Raw genomic sequence first — 15,229 nt, 5'->3', positions numbered from 1 at the left:
GTCATAAGTCACTCAAAGTCAACCTCGTTAATCCAAAATGTTGACTTTGGTCAAATTTCTAAAAATGAAAATCTTTCATGAAACACATGTGATAACCTTAGAAATTGTTCACCCATTCCCACAAATGATAAAAGGAATAAATGAAGCTATGAGATGGTTCAAAAAGGGAAAAATAAGACGGAAACACAAAACGACCTTGAGAGTCGTAACTAAGATTTACTCAAGATGATAATCAAAGTTTCAGACAGTTAAGATGAAAGGGAAGACTAGTCATTACTTGTATGAAAATGCATTAAAGTTATGAAGCAGATTTACCTTGATAGTATAGTTATCCATTTCAAAGTGTACAAGCATATTTGTAGCAATAAACTTTCAAAGTGTACAAATTCTTATACTCATTTCTCAAATTTGCATTAAAAGGTAGAAATATTACAAATAGTAGTGATTCATGACTAGCAAAATTAGGAGACACATCATTTCCATTTCCAGAATTGATAGTGCTGCAGTAGCAAAATTAGGAGACAGAGCATTTCCATTTCCAGAATTGATAGTGCTGCAGTATTCTAAGGAGTCATTCACCTATTTGTATTCTTCAGTTTCCTCACTGGTAAACAACTCACAACTACACAATTAAGTTCATGTACGAATTATATTTATATAAAAAGCAGTGTTCATTCACTTTTTCGTAATCCAATTTTTAACTTGGGGGCTTCCCACTTATCACATAGTACTAGTTTTTCGGCACGTGTGTTGTATGTGTATATCGAGTCATGTAATACACATGTATAAGAATATGAAAAATATGAAACTTTGAAATAATAAAGGAGTCCTATCAATTTATGTGAATGATCACTATAATTCACATTGTATGTATTGCGCTTCTGCTGATTTATCGGAGACAGGTTATTGACTCATTTTGCACAAATGTAGACTTTTATTAACTTTGAAGGAACACCAACTTTCTATTCTCATTTCAAGGTTAAAAGTTGTTATACTCATTGCTCAATTTTGCATTAGAAGGTAGAAATACTCCAAATGTTTGAACTTTGAATCATACAAGTTCATTAATCAATTCCAACTTTTTGTAAAAGCTTTTCCCCTTTTCTCAAGATATATATTATTAAGAGAAAGGAAAGTATATTTTATCCTTGCAGATCCATGTCTTTGAGTTAAAAAACAGTAGTGCAAGACATAGCAGGACAGGACTACAAAGTACAAACTGAAAAATAGGATTTGACCGAAGAACTACAAAGTGAACACAAGTTTTACTTCATACTAGTCATCAATGTCAAATGTCAAAGAAATATATCATCTAAAGGAAATGGAATTGTCAGATTGATACACGGGCAGTTATGGGTATGATATTGGTGAATTATGCAGGGCAATTCCAACTTTTTGTAAAAGCTTTTCCCCTTTTCTTAGGCAGGGCATTTCCATTTACAAGGACTTGTTCCAGAAGATTAACTTGCAGAGACTTGAATTAATAATGCTGCAGTAAAAATAACACTATATTAGTGAGGAGTGACAAAATTTGGCTGGCAGATTATTATAAATCACACGAGCAAGGCAAATGATTGACATGACTTCAGAAATAGCAAGAAATGACTTTCAATCAGTTACAACCAAGAAAAATTACCAGATTAACTCCCTATTGGTAGTAACTTGTCAATTTTACCATACCATTGACACCAAATTACCACTGCTAGAGGCTCAAGTGCAACCTGCCCTGATGTGTTATAAGGTGAAGTCGATACACAAAATAAAGGGATATAAACTAATACAACACGTCTAATATGTGGTGCTTAGAGGAAAAAAACGTGATATAGAAAGCAAAATGACATTTGGAATAGCATTGCATCTGAAATACCACAGATATTATTATTTTTTTTTTTTAAGAAGGAAAATACCACAGATATTATAACGAGTTTACCTTTCCTTCCCATTCAAAATCAACAAATTTGCAAATGGGATCCAATAGTGTGACCTGATCTCCTTGTTTAATCTGTCAACAAGAGTAGTTTGTTAAGTAATGATGTGAAAATCAAGATAAAAATGGTGTTTGATAGTATGATATAGGAAACAAACTATTCCAATTTACACATCACCTCAACTAATAGGTAAATAGGTTTTAAATAGATTCTGTTCGGAGTCTTACATAAACAACCTCCATCCATGCAATTACGCTTTCTCTTACTCTTTCCTTGACTCTTTCCTTACTCTTCCCCTTATTCTTGTCATTATGCTTAGGATCGCATTATTCAAATGCATCCTTTACAATCTCATTCATAATGTCTTAACAACTTCAAAAGAAGAAAACATTTAACAATTGAGAATCTTAAGGCATTATATTTTAAAGACTATATCATAACTTTCCTGTTTCAAGAAAAATAAAGAAATCAAAGAAGAAGAAACAACTAAAATGTGCACCGTTCAGTCAATACAGGAGGGGCTCAGTTAACTCATTGAGCAAATAAATTGGGATTTCAGTGAGCATGTTGTTATTGCCGTTGTAGTAAGTGAAAAGGATTAAGAAAAAAATTCGTCAAGTAGGAGAAACTTAACCAAGCTTCTGGGGTAGCCATAGCAGAGTGTCGAGTAGGAGAAACTTAACCAAGCTTTCTGGGGTTGCCATAGTAGAGTAACCAAGTTGTTACAAATAGTATTACTGACTTAGTAACTAATCTTAGCTGCCTATTGCAGGTTCCTAGCCTCTACTTGTTTGACAATATCAACGATTCACTCAATCAATTGCGCCTCAAACCTACACATTAAGACAATTTTACAAACCATAGAAATGCATGACTATGTTTTGGTGTTTTTCCCGTCATACCATAAAACCAAACTTCATGTTTATATTTATCCCCCCTAGCTATCATTAGAACTTGCTACCAAAAGGTTGTCAGAGCAGAACTTTGTAGATATTGACTGGTTATCTCGGAAGCTATCTTAAAGGACTACCTCAGCATACATTACGTTATAGCAGGAAACAGAAAGCTTTCCTTGGTAACTCTGACGATGAAATCAGTGTTTAAACAGATTAGAGTTCCACCAATGGACATAACATGATACATAATGTGACATATAATATATTTTTATTAATATTAAAATGTCACACCAACAGAAACTTTGATCATACTCACTTCCCTAATGATTCTAATGTCGTCAACCAAGCCGTTCTTAATGCAATGGATTATAGTATCACTTATGGATGCTTTATATAAAATAACCACAATGTCATAATCTTACCTGAAGTAATCCTTCAAATTTGTCAAGAAGCTGGAGCGTCACTTTCTTTTCATATAAAGCATCACTAGCAGGATCCATTGATTCAGCATCTGAAAATCCATTTAGGGACATCTTGTAGTTCTCGAGAAATCTATTCACCTGAGAAAACAAATATGAAATTTTCCCAACATGGAATTGAATTTTAGAAAGGGGGAAAGTGAAGTCTATATTTAAGATATCATGATATGTGCAAACATAGAATTTGAAGATAAATAAAAGTGAGGTTTTTGTAGAGACTATTGGTTCTTTCTTCACTTAGCATAAAACTTTCAAGCTTATTGAAGCCAATTCTTTTAAATCAGACTGTTTTTCTACTTCGAAGTTGTACTTCCCTATACACACACTTGTTCTTCTAGATAGATTATTTCGTACCAAACTCAATTCAATATGTTACTGATCTCTGCAGATCTTGTAATAGGCATTTTCTGATCTTTTCGCACCCAACTTGATTTTCTATATACACACTTGTACTAGTCAGACATGACTCTTAACTACCACAAATAGGTAACTAATTCAATGAGTTATTATCAGATTCTGTTTTCACTTACGACTTTCTTTTTCTCTGTAAAGTTTCCAGTGCATCCTTGTCCTATTATGACCTGTATCCTCATATGTCCTATTTTATGAGAGAATGCTTCTATTTGTATTCATGATTTTTTCGTTTAGTTTACCAACTTTTGTCTTATCTGTAAAGTTTTCAGTGTCTTCTTTATGAATGGTTCCATTCAAACTCTGAGAGAGCCAAGCTTATTTAGAGGCATTCTCTGCAACCTTTAAGATGACGACAGAAGGTCTATCTGTGATCCACACAAGAAGTTGCAAACATATATCCTGCCCTTGCTGCATGGTGCAGTGTACAACTAGATACATGGTCTCTTGTCTTTTTTTTTTTTTCTGTATTTTTGGTTTTTCTAACTCTTGTTCTTTAAGAACACCATCATAAAAATACGAGGTGGTAATTAGCAACAATTGAGAACCTTGTGTTTTGAAAGATCCTATTTATGATACAACAGTTCATCAGTGACAATCAGTTGTTTTTTTCAACAACTTAGTGGAGTTCAAGGTGTGCGTTTGACTTCTCTGTAGGAATTTTTTTCTGAAATAGGGTAGGAAATCAGAAGAACTTTCCACATATATTTCATGTTAAAATAAGGGGAAATAAATGTACAGAGACAAGATTGAAAGAACTACTTACAGCTTTTTTGAATGCCTATAATGCCAGTTGAAGCTTGTCGTGATGCAGTCCTTCACTCACAAGAAAGCAATTCATACATGCACGGTCCTATGGTATCTACCAACCAAATGAAGTTCAGTGAATGACTTGAAAATTGGATTTATCAAAATGGTTATTATAGCTAAAGCTGTATGCAGATACTTGTTAAAGCAGGACACTCGGATGTTTTCATAAGTATAACACACTTTATAAAATTCCACGTACTGCACATATGGTACTTCATGGTTCCATGTACCAAAGTATATAATTTCTGCACCTTAATCTGTCTTAATTGTAATTGTATGCTACTTCTCGACTATAGCTAAACAATATGTGAGGGGTGGACACAATCAATGACAAACACCAAGTAAACATTTAGTAAATTGGCAAAGCTGAGAGTCGGAATGTTTATGGCACAATATCAGAGAATTAAAGCAGTTCCTCTTTAAATAGATTCTGTTCGGAGTCTTACATAAACAACCTCCATCAATATCATCCAGAGCGAGTGTCTTTTCGGCATATCTGATGCATTTTTTAAGGTGCTGGGCAGGATTTTCAGAAACTATGAAATAGATATACAATCAGATGAACAGATTAGCAGCAGCCACTAATATTTTATATGTTTTGTAAAGTATATATAAATAAACTGCTTGAGATTAACGAGGAAAAACAGAAGAATTACATTCACCTAGTGCAATTTTCATTTCAAGATCTGCCATTCGACGTAAAATTCCACGGTTTTCTTTACCCTAAATCAAATAAAAGAGGAAGAATCCATTAAATGAAGGGAACGTTTGAAGTATAGAGAACGGAAGACTTAAGAACTGAAGAAGCTGTGAAATATAACCATTTTAAGGACACGCTTATAGCAGTGTTTAGCTCCATGATAATCCCTTTCTTGGAAAGGCAGAGGTCAAGGCAATCCCAAGTTTCCAGCCATAATGATTGTCACATCCCTTATTTTTCCTTAAAATTATGTGTGTGTTTTGAAAGAAAAAGAGTTTCTTCAATTAAAATGACATTTTGAAAAAGAATTATTTTACTATTTAGAATCGCCACTTGAAATTGAGTTTTGGTGTTACAAATCACCTTATTATTTAAGCCCCTAATCAAAAGGAAATTTGACTCTTGATTTTTATTTGTCTGCGAACTAAAAATTCGGGTAAGGAATTTTGTTGACCAAGGGAAAGGTGTTAGGCACCTTTCGAGTCTCGTGGTTCTAGCACGGTCGCTTTATTGACTATATATATGACTTAAATTAATTTTTGATATTATATTATTAGCTTAATAATAAAAATGTTATTTACCCTCATTCTCTGATTTATTTTAAACCTATTTAAAAACTGTCTTATTTGTTTTAAATCTATTTAAAATAGTCTTATTTTTTCGATGTGTGTACATTAATTTGAAACTTGAAACATCCATATTTTCTTTTTCCTTTTTCTTTTACTTTTCTGCTACTATTTATATTTTTATTTATTTTTAATGTTATTATGGGTAGAATATATATTGGTATTTAGTTGCTAGGAATTAGAATTTGTATGGGAAAGAGATTTTCAGAGTTTAAGTTAATTTAGGATTGTATTTTTTTTTTTTTGATTTAAAATAGGAATTAAAATTTTATGTTTAGGAATTTTTTTTATATTTTTTAGCTACCGTTTTTCTTCTTTATTTTATTTATTTTTAACATTCTGTAGCTTTTCTTCTTCTTTTTTTGTTTTTTTTTTAATTTATTTTTTTTTCTTACATTTTGTTTTCTTCTTCTTATCTTTTCCTTATTTTTTTTTATGTTATATGTTTTTTAACATTCTGTTTCTTTATTTTTTCTTCTTACTTTTTGGTTTAATTTTTTTTCCTGTTACGCTTATTTTCTCTTCTTTCTTTATCTTTTATTTTTTTTTATTTTTTTCTATTCACGTTTATTTTTTTTAATGCTTTCTGGCCTCTTTTTTATTTTATTTAGTTTTCCTAATTATTCATTTTTTTATTTTTTACCATAAATCTCTAAATAATATTCATATATCCTCTTAATTATAATTCAAATTAAAGCGATAATCATCTTAATGCTTATTCTAGAGGCAAATTATTTTTTATCAAAATAATATAAAAAAAAAACTAAAACACATTCCACATAGATTTTCTAAATCACTGATCAATTAAACTTTAGTTTATATCCTAATCTAACAAGTCTACAAATAATTTCAACAAAATTTTCTTAAGTGAAAACTAAGCTCCAAGAAACACTAACTATTCAAAATTAAATATCACGAAACCAATTTCAATATTAATTGCATCTAAAGAGTAAAAGACAATAATAATAAAAAAATGTATGGTACATCATTTATATTTATTTTTATATTATTTTTTAAACAAGAAACGTCTTCGGTTCCATTTTCCTAAGCGTCTTCTAAAAAATAATCACAACATGCATCACATATTGATATTACATAATAATAACATGCGATTCAAAGAACTTCATATTATTGGAATCAAGTTTTCGTACAAGTATTCTATTTAAATCATGCAAGAATTTAGATTTACCTCACTACGAAAATTGATACCACAAAAACAACTGCTACGATCTACTGATTTCCAAAGTTAATAGCTAATAGTAACTTTAGAGAGCCGCGAATCCGAAATCTTGAGTGAAACCTCGAATGTTGACTTAATTCTCAAAATAAAAACTCACTTTTGTTATCTTTTTCTCTTTGTGTTTTTTTTTTCTCTCGTTCCTTCTGTGTATCTGTGTGTCTGTCTCTTTTTTTCTTTTTCTAAACGTGTGTTCTTATAATAGCTTTGGGTGTGAGTCTGGTGCTAATTAAAAGGAATGTGATGGAGTGGAAATAAGATTTAATTTAAAATTTAGTTGAGAATTTTAAGGTTGAGATAGAGGAAGAAAAATAAAATAAAACAAAATATTAACAAAACAACAAATAATAATAATAAATAAATAAATAACAAATAACAAATAACACAAAAAAAAAGTAGGAAACGTGTATTGTTAAAAAATTTCAGAAAAGATCGTGCAAGAGAGAAAAAAAATAGAAATAAAAATAAAATAAACTAGATGGGATGAGGATTTTTAGGAAATAAGTTAAGGAAGTTGGGGATAATTATGAAAAAGGGTAAGGTAATTTGAAATTTTTAGGACTGTTCTTTTTATCTTTTTTTTGTTTCTACTTTTCCCTGATATATACGATTATTATTATTATTTTTTAGACTAGATAAAAGTTGAAAGATTAAAACAAAATACGTTAAATTCAAAAGCTTTCTTTATTAAACTTTAAACATAAAGTGAGCTTATAATTTGTTGTAATTTTCAGATTTATTTATTTTTTCATTTATTTTAAATATAACCCTACTAAAATAATAATATTTAAAGTATTAAAATTGGTGTAAAATCTTTATGTTTTGGTCAAAAATTAGGTGTTCACAGTATGCCCCTCTTTGCTTGGAAACATTAAGTGTTTTCATGCAAAGACGTGAACACTGTGACTAATTTTTTGACCGAGACATTTATCCAAAAATGTGAAAATAAGTAAAAGAGGAGAGGTTTGACTGCGCCTTCACTTTGGACAAACTATCTACCCTGAGTTAATAATCAGGTGTAGTTCATATATAGGAAGGGACGGGAGAATAATTTTAGGTAGTCGAGTGAGGTTTTGTCGAGGTTCCAGTTCGTAGCTTCAGCTGTTACATTGAAAGGAAAAATACAATAGGAGAAAAAGGAAAGATACAAGATCATATCTACCCCACTAGTACTGAGTCTTCTTTTTGAATCTTCGGTTATCGCTTCACCCTCTTTGGGTAGGTACATCGATTCCGAACTTTGATCTTGATATTTGAATTTAAGATTTGAAACTTTTGATTTGACTTGAGTCGTTGATGCTCTTCCGCATGATATTCTTGAATGCTTGTTTTCTTGAGAAGATGATTCATGATATGTTGAGCCGTTACATGGGTTGAAAGCGACTCTAAATGTCATGGACATCTAACATTCTTGGTTTCTCTAATCAAAACGAGGATTTTATTCTTGAACTTCAAATTGGTATACTATGTAGAACCATGCACGCCATAAAACAAAACAAACAAACGAAACAAAATTTTCTGCCCCAGTATTCACTAGGAAAATTTTGTGAGTTATTGATGAAAGCTATAAAAGTTTGTACTAAGCATAATAATAATATACTTTTATAAAATAAATTAAAGGGATATTTGTGCCCAATATAACCGGAGGTTATTACGCCCTGTGAAGTCATAAAAAATAAGACAAGGGTTATTGTGCCATATATGCAACCAGGGATTATTGAGTCTTGTAAAGACATGAAAAAAATAAGATAGGGGCTATTGTGCCCTATATGCCACCAGGGGTTATTATGCTCTGTGAAGTCATGAAAAAAATAAAATAGGGGTTATTGTACCTTGTGAAGATATGAAAAAAACAAAATAGGGGTTATTGTGCCCTATATGCAACCAGAGATTATTGTGCCATGTGAAGACATGAAAAATAAAATAGGGGTTATTGTGCCTTATATGCAACTAGGGGTTATTGTGCCCTGTGAAGACATGATGATAAAATAGGGGTTTTATTGTGCCCTATATACAACTAGGGTTATTGTGCCCTGTGAAGACATGAAAAATAAAATAGAGGTTATTGTGCCCTATATGCAATCAGGGGTTATTGTGCCATGTGAAGACATGAAGATAAAATAGGGGTTTTATTGCGTCCTATATGCAACCAGGGGTTATTGTGCCTTGTGAAGACATGAAAAAATAAAATAGGGGTTATTGCGCTCTATATTCAACCAGGGATTATTGTACCCTGTGAAGACATGAAAAAATAAAATAGGGGTTATTGTGCCCTATATTAAACCAGGGATTATTGTACCCTGTGAAGACATGAAAAATAAAAAGGGGTTTTATTGTGTCATATATGCAACCAGGGGTTATTGTGCCCTGTGAAGACATGAAAAATAAAATAGGGATTTTATTGTGCCCTATATGCAACCAGGGGCTATTGTGCCCTGTGAACACATGAAAAATAAAATAGGGGTTATTGTGCCCTGTGAAGACATGAAGATAAAATCGGGGTTTTATTGTGCCCTATATGCAACCAGGGGTTATTGTGCCCTGTGAAGACATGAAAAAATAAAATAGGGGTTATTGCGCCTTATATTCAACCAGGGATTATTGTACCCTGTGAAGACATGCAAAAATAAAATAGGGATTATATGTATAAATTTTATTTTATTTTTTTACTTATATTATTATTATTATTATTATTATTATTATAGTTAAGATCATTTATTTTATTTTATTTTTATTTTTGTACATTTTCCAAACATAAAAGAAACAAAAAAAAATAAAAAATAAATAAAATGCCCCAGATTTCATTAATAAAAATAATCTTTTTTATTGTTATTATTATTATTGTGGTGCATATTGTAGGAGAGACAGAAATTCAAGAACTTACCGTTGTGGCGTTTGACTCTCGCGAATTACTTGCACGATTTTGCTTTGTACCTATTTTGAAACAAAGAATGTTTTCTTAGTTTTTCTAAATGGTGATTGGATCGTGACTTCGAATATCTTGTGGGGTTTGACTTTGAATCCGTCTCGCTTGAAAGATTCACCATATTGATGACTGCGCGAATAGCTTGAAGATGCTTTAGAGACAGTCCTTATCTTCCATTGAAACACTTCTCATGAACATTTTGACCTATTACCATTTTGTGCACGTTATGTGGTTTACTCTTTCCAAAGCAACTCTCTTGCTTTATCGACTTTTCACACGGTATCGATTTTTGATATTTTTTTGTCTCGATTGGTTCACATCCCTAGTCAATGTTATGGATGCCCCCAACATTCAATTGGAAATACCGTAGTCAATTTTGTGGCTTTAATTTTATTTTCTTACTTGACGCGAGTTTATGCTGAATGAGGCTCAAAGAATACAGAACACAAGTACAAATGATACAAATGAAAGGGTTATGAAAGAAAAGTAATATCTTTAGAAGGAGGAATTGAATAAGTAAATGTCTAAAAGGAATGAAAAAAATCTTATCTGAAAGTACGTGACGACTTCAATGAATTATGACATGCATTTGGATTGAACGTTTGATCCTTCTGAGTTATCCGAATCTTACGAAACAATGTTATACCTTTCAGTCTATAGCTTGACTTATATCTTGATTGTGTGCTCATGCCAAGACGGAATGCCATCATTTGATCAATGGTGCCCTTCATGATTTTCCACCAATAAGACATTTTTATCTCTTTCTCTCAACTTACTATCGTCTTATGGTGCCCGTGAGGGTTTTCACTCATAAGACTCTCTCATTTTTTTTATTTTTAATTATTTTTTTTATTTTTGTTGTAACACACCGTAGGTCACAATGTCATTCTCAGCCCTTGGAGAATTGAAGAACATGATTATTGTTTTATTCAGTGATTAGACCGAACCCCAATGAAGGGTTGCCTACGTATCCTCTTAGGAATCAGGTCGAACGTAGTTCAATGAAACTTTTTTTTTGCACCAGACAAGTGGTGTTTGAAATAAAGGAGGATACATTTTTATCCTCTCATCTTGAGAATGTCAATCACGAGTGTCATAACAAAAGTGTTAAACGTAGTATCTTTTGATCGAATCTACGTTAACAATTGTGTCGATCGCCTTTTCCTCCATATCTGCTAGTTGCAAAGCTCCTTTTGATAGCACTTGTTTAATAACATAAGGGCCTTGCCAATTTGGGGCAAACTTTCCTTTGGCCTCGTCTTAATAGGAAGGATGCGTTCCACAACAAGTTGACTGACTTCAAAATTTCTTAGGCGTACCTTCTTGTTATAAGCTCGAGTCATCCTCTGCTGATATAATTGACCAAAGCAAATTGATGTCAACCGTTTTTCGTCTATCAGTGCTAATTGTTCTAACCTTGATTTAACCCATTCTGTGTCCTCAATTTCTGCTTCGACAATGATTCGAAGAGAAGGGATTTCAACTTCTGCGGGTATGACAACCTCAGTTCCGTAAACCAGTAAGTAAGGAGTCGCACCGACTGACGCACGAATAGTCGTGCGGTATCCCAAGAGAGCAAAGGGTAGTTTTTCATGCCACTGTCTAGATCCTTGCACCATTCTCCTAAGAATCTTCTTGATGTTTTTATTTGCCGCTTCAGCAGCCCCATTTGCTTTGGGTCGATAAGGGGTTGAATGACGATGAACAATTTTAAATTGCTCACAAACTTCCTTCATCAGCTGGCTGTTGAGATTCGCTGCATTGTCTGTAATAATGAGTTTGGTATACCGAAACGACATATGATGTTTGAATGAACAAAATTCACCACTGCTTTCTTGGTGATTGATTTGAATGTGACAGCTTCCACCCATTTGGTAAAGTAGTCGATGACAATTAAAATAAACCGATGCCCATTAAATGCTTTCGGCTCAATCGGCCCAATAATGTCCATTCCCCAAGCCATAAAAGNGGAGTGGGAATAAGATTTAATTTAAAATTTAGTTGAGAATTTTAGGGTTGAGATAGAGGAAGAAAAATAAAATAAAATATTAACAAAACAACAAATAATAATAATAAATAAATAAATAACAAATAACACAAAAAAAAAGTAGGAAACGTGTATTGTTAAAAATTTCAGAAAAGATCTAGCAAGAGAGAAAAAAAATAGAATAAAAATAAAATAAACTAGATGGGAGGAGGATTTTTAGGAAATAAGTTAAGGAAGTTGGGGATAATTATGAAAAAGGGTGAGGTAATTTGAAATTTTTAGGACTGTTCTTTTTATCTTTTTTTTTTCTACTTTTCCATGATATATACGATTATTATTATTTTTTGGACTAGATAAAAGTTGAAAGATTAAAACAAAATAGGTTAAATTCAAAAGCTTTCTTTATTAAACTTTAAACATAAAGTGAGCTTATAATTTGTTGTAATTTTCAGATTTATTTATTTATTCATTTATTTTAAATATAACCCTACTAAAATAATAATATTTAAGTATTAAAATTGGTGTAAAATCTTTATGTTTTGGTCAAAAATTAGGTGTTCACAGTATGCCCCTCTTTGCTTGGAAACATTAAGTGTTTTCATGCAAAGACGTGAACATTGTGACTAATTTTTTGACCGAGACATTTATCCAAAAATGTGAAAATAAGTAAAAAAGGAGAGGTTTGACTGCGCCCTAACTTTGGACAAACTATCTACCCTGAGTTAATAATCAGGTGTAGTTCATATATAGGAAGGGACGGGAGAATAATTTTAGGTAGTCGAGTGAGGTTTTGTCGAGGTTCCAGTTCGTAGCTCTAGCTGTTACATTAAAAGGAAAAATACAATAGGAGAGAAAGGAAAGATACAAGATCATATCTACCCCACTAGTACTGAGTCTTCTTTTTGAATCTTCGGTTATCGCTTCACCCTCTTTGGGTAGGTACATCGATTCCGAACTTTGATCTTGATATGTGAATTTAAGATCTGAAACTTATGATTTGACTTGAGTCGTTGATGCTCTTCCGCATGATATTCTTGAATGCTTGTTTTCTTGAGAAGATGATTCATGATATGTTGAGCCGCTACATGGGTTGAAAGCGACTCTAAATGTCATGGACATCTAACATTCTTGATTTTTCTAATCAAAACGAGGATTTTATTCTTGAACTTCAAATTGGTATACTATGTAGAATCCTGCACGCCATAAAACAAAACAAACAAACGAAACAAAATTTTCTACCCCAGTATGCACTAGGAAAATTTTGTGAGTTATTGATGAAAGCTATAAAAGTTTGTACTAAGCATAATAATAATATACTTTTATAAAATAAATTAAAGGGATATTTGTGCCCAATATAACCGGAGGTTATTACGCCCTGTGAAGTCATAAAAAATAAGACAGGGGTTATTGTGCCCTATACGCAACCAGGGATTATTGAGCCATGTAAAGACATGAAAAAAATAAGATAGGGGCTATTGTGCCCTATATGCCACCAGGGATTATTGTGCCCTATGAAGTCATCAAAAAAATAAAATAGGGGTTATTGTTCCCTATATGCAACCAAGAGTTATTGTACCCTGTGAAGACATGAAAAAAACAAAATAGGGGTTATTGTGTCCTATATGCAACCAGGGATTATTGTGTCATGTGAAGACATTAAAAATAAAATAGGGGTTATTGTGCCTTATATGCAACTAGGGGTTATTGTGCCCTGTGAAGACATGAAGATAAAATAGGGGTTTTATTGTGCCCTATATGCAACCAGGGTTATTGTGCCCTGTGAAGACATGAAAAATAAAATAGGGTTTATTGTGCCCTATATGCAACCAGGGATTATTGTGCCTTGTGAAGACATGAAGATAAAATAGGGGTTTTATTGTGCCCTATATGCAACCAGGGGTTATTGTGCCCTGTGAAGACATGAAAAAATAAAATAGGGGTTATTGCGCCCTATATTCAACCAGGGATTATTGTACTCTGTGAAGACATGAAAAAATAAAATAGGGGTTATTGTGCCCTATATTAAACCAAGGATTATTGTACCCTGTGAAGACATGAAAAATAAAATAAGGGTTTTATTGTGCCCTATATGTAACCAGAGGTTATTGTGCCCTGTGAAGACATGAAAAATAAAATTGGGATTTTATTGTGCCCTATATGCAACCAGGGGCTATTGTGCCCTCTGAAGACATGAAAAATAAAATAGGGGTTATTGTGCCCTATATGCAACCAGGGGTTATTGTGCCCTGTGAAGACATGAAGATAGAATAGGGGTTTTATTGTGCCCTATATGCAACCAGGGGTTATTGTGCCCTATGAAGACATGAAAAAATAAAATAGGGGTTATTGCGCCCTATATTCAACCAGGGATTATTGTACCCTGTGAAGACATGAAAAAATAAAATAGGGATTATATGTATAAATTTTATTTTATTTTTTACTTATATTATTGTTATTATTATATTTAAGATCATTTATTTATTTATTTTTTTATTTTTGTACATTTTCCAAACATAAAAGAAGCAAACAAAAAATAAAAATAAAATAAAGTGCCCCAGATTTCATTAATAAAAATAATCCTTTTTATTGTTATTATTATTATTGTGGTGCATATTGTAGGAGAGACAGAAATTCAAGAACTTACCGTTGTGGCGTTTGACTCTCGCGAATTACTTGCACGATTTTGCTTTGTACCTATTTTGAAACAAAGAATGTTTTCTTAGTTTTTCTAAATGGTGATTGGATCGTGACTTCGAATATCTTGTGGGGTTTGACTTTGAATCCGTCTCGCTTGAAAGATTCACCATATTGATGACTGCGCGAATAGCTTGAAGATGCTTTAGAGACAGTCCTTATCTTCCATTGAAACACTTCTCATGAACATTTTGACCTATTACCATTTTGTGCACGTTATGTGGTTTACTCTTTCCAAAGCAACTCTCTTGCTTTATCGACTTTTCACACGGTATCGATTTTTGATATTTTTTTGTCTCGATTGGTTCACATCCCTAGTCAATGTTATGGATGCCCCCAACATTCAATTGGAAATACCGTAGTCAATTTTGTGGCTTTAATTTTATTTTCTTACTTGACGCGAGTTTATGCTGAATGAGGCTCAAAGAATACAGAACACAAGTACAAATGATACAAATGAAAGGGTTATGAAAGAAAAGTAATATCTTTAGAAGGAGGAATTGAATAAGTAAATGTCTAAAAGGAATGAAAAAAA

At 32.3% G+C, this 15,229-nt stretch overlaps 1 pseudogene; it reads right to left on the bottom strand.

The window, feature by feature from the left end:
• Positions 1-1,372: 1,372 nt before the first annotated feature.
• LOC125847147 (uncharacterized) overlaps positions 1,373-15,229 on the bottom strand; it is a 65,995-nt pseudogene continuing 52,138 nt past the window's right edge.

Source organism: Solanum stenotomum, chromosome 12 (assembly GCF_019186545.1).
Source record: "Solanum stenotomum isolate F172 chromosome 12, ASM1918654v1, whole genome shotgun sequence".
Classification (NCBI taxonomy): Eukaryota; Viridiplantae; Streptophyta; class Magnoliopsida; order Solanales; family Solanaceae; genus Solanum; species Solanum stenotomum.
The sequence above is the reverse complement of the archived record's forward strand: the minus strand, read 5'-3'. Positions and strand labels throughout refer to the sequence as shown.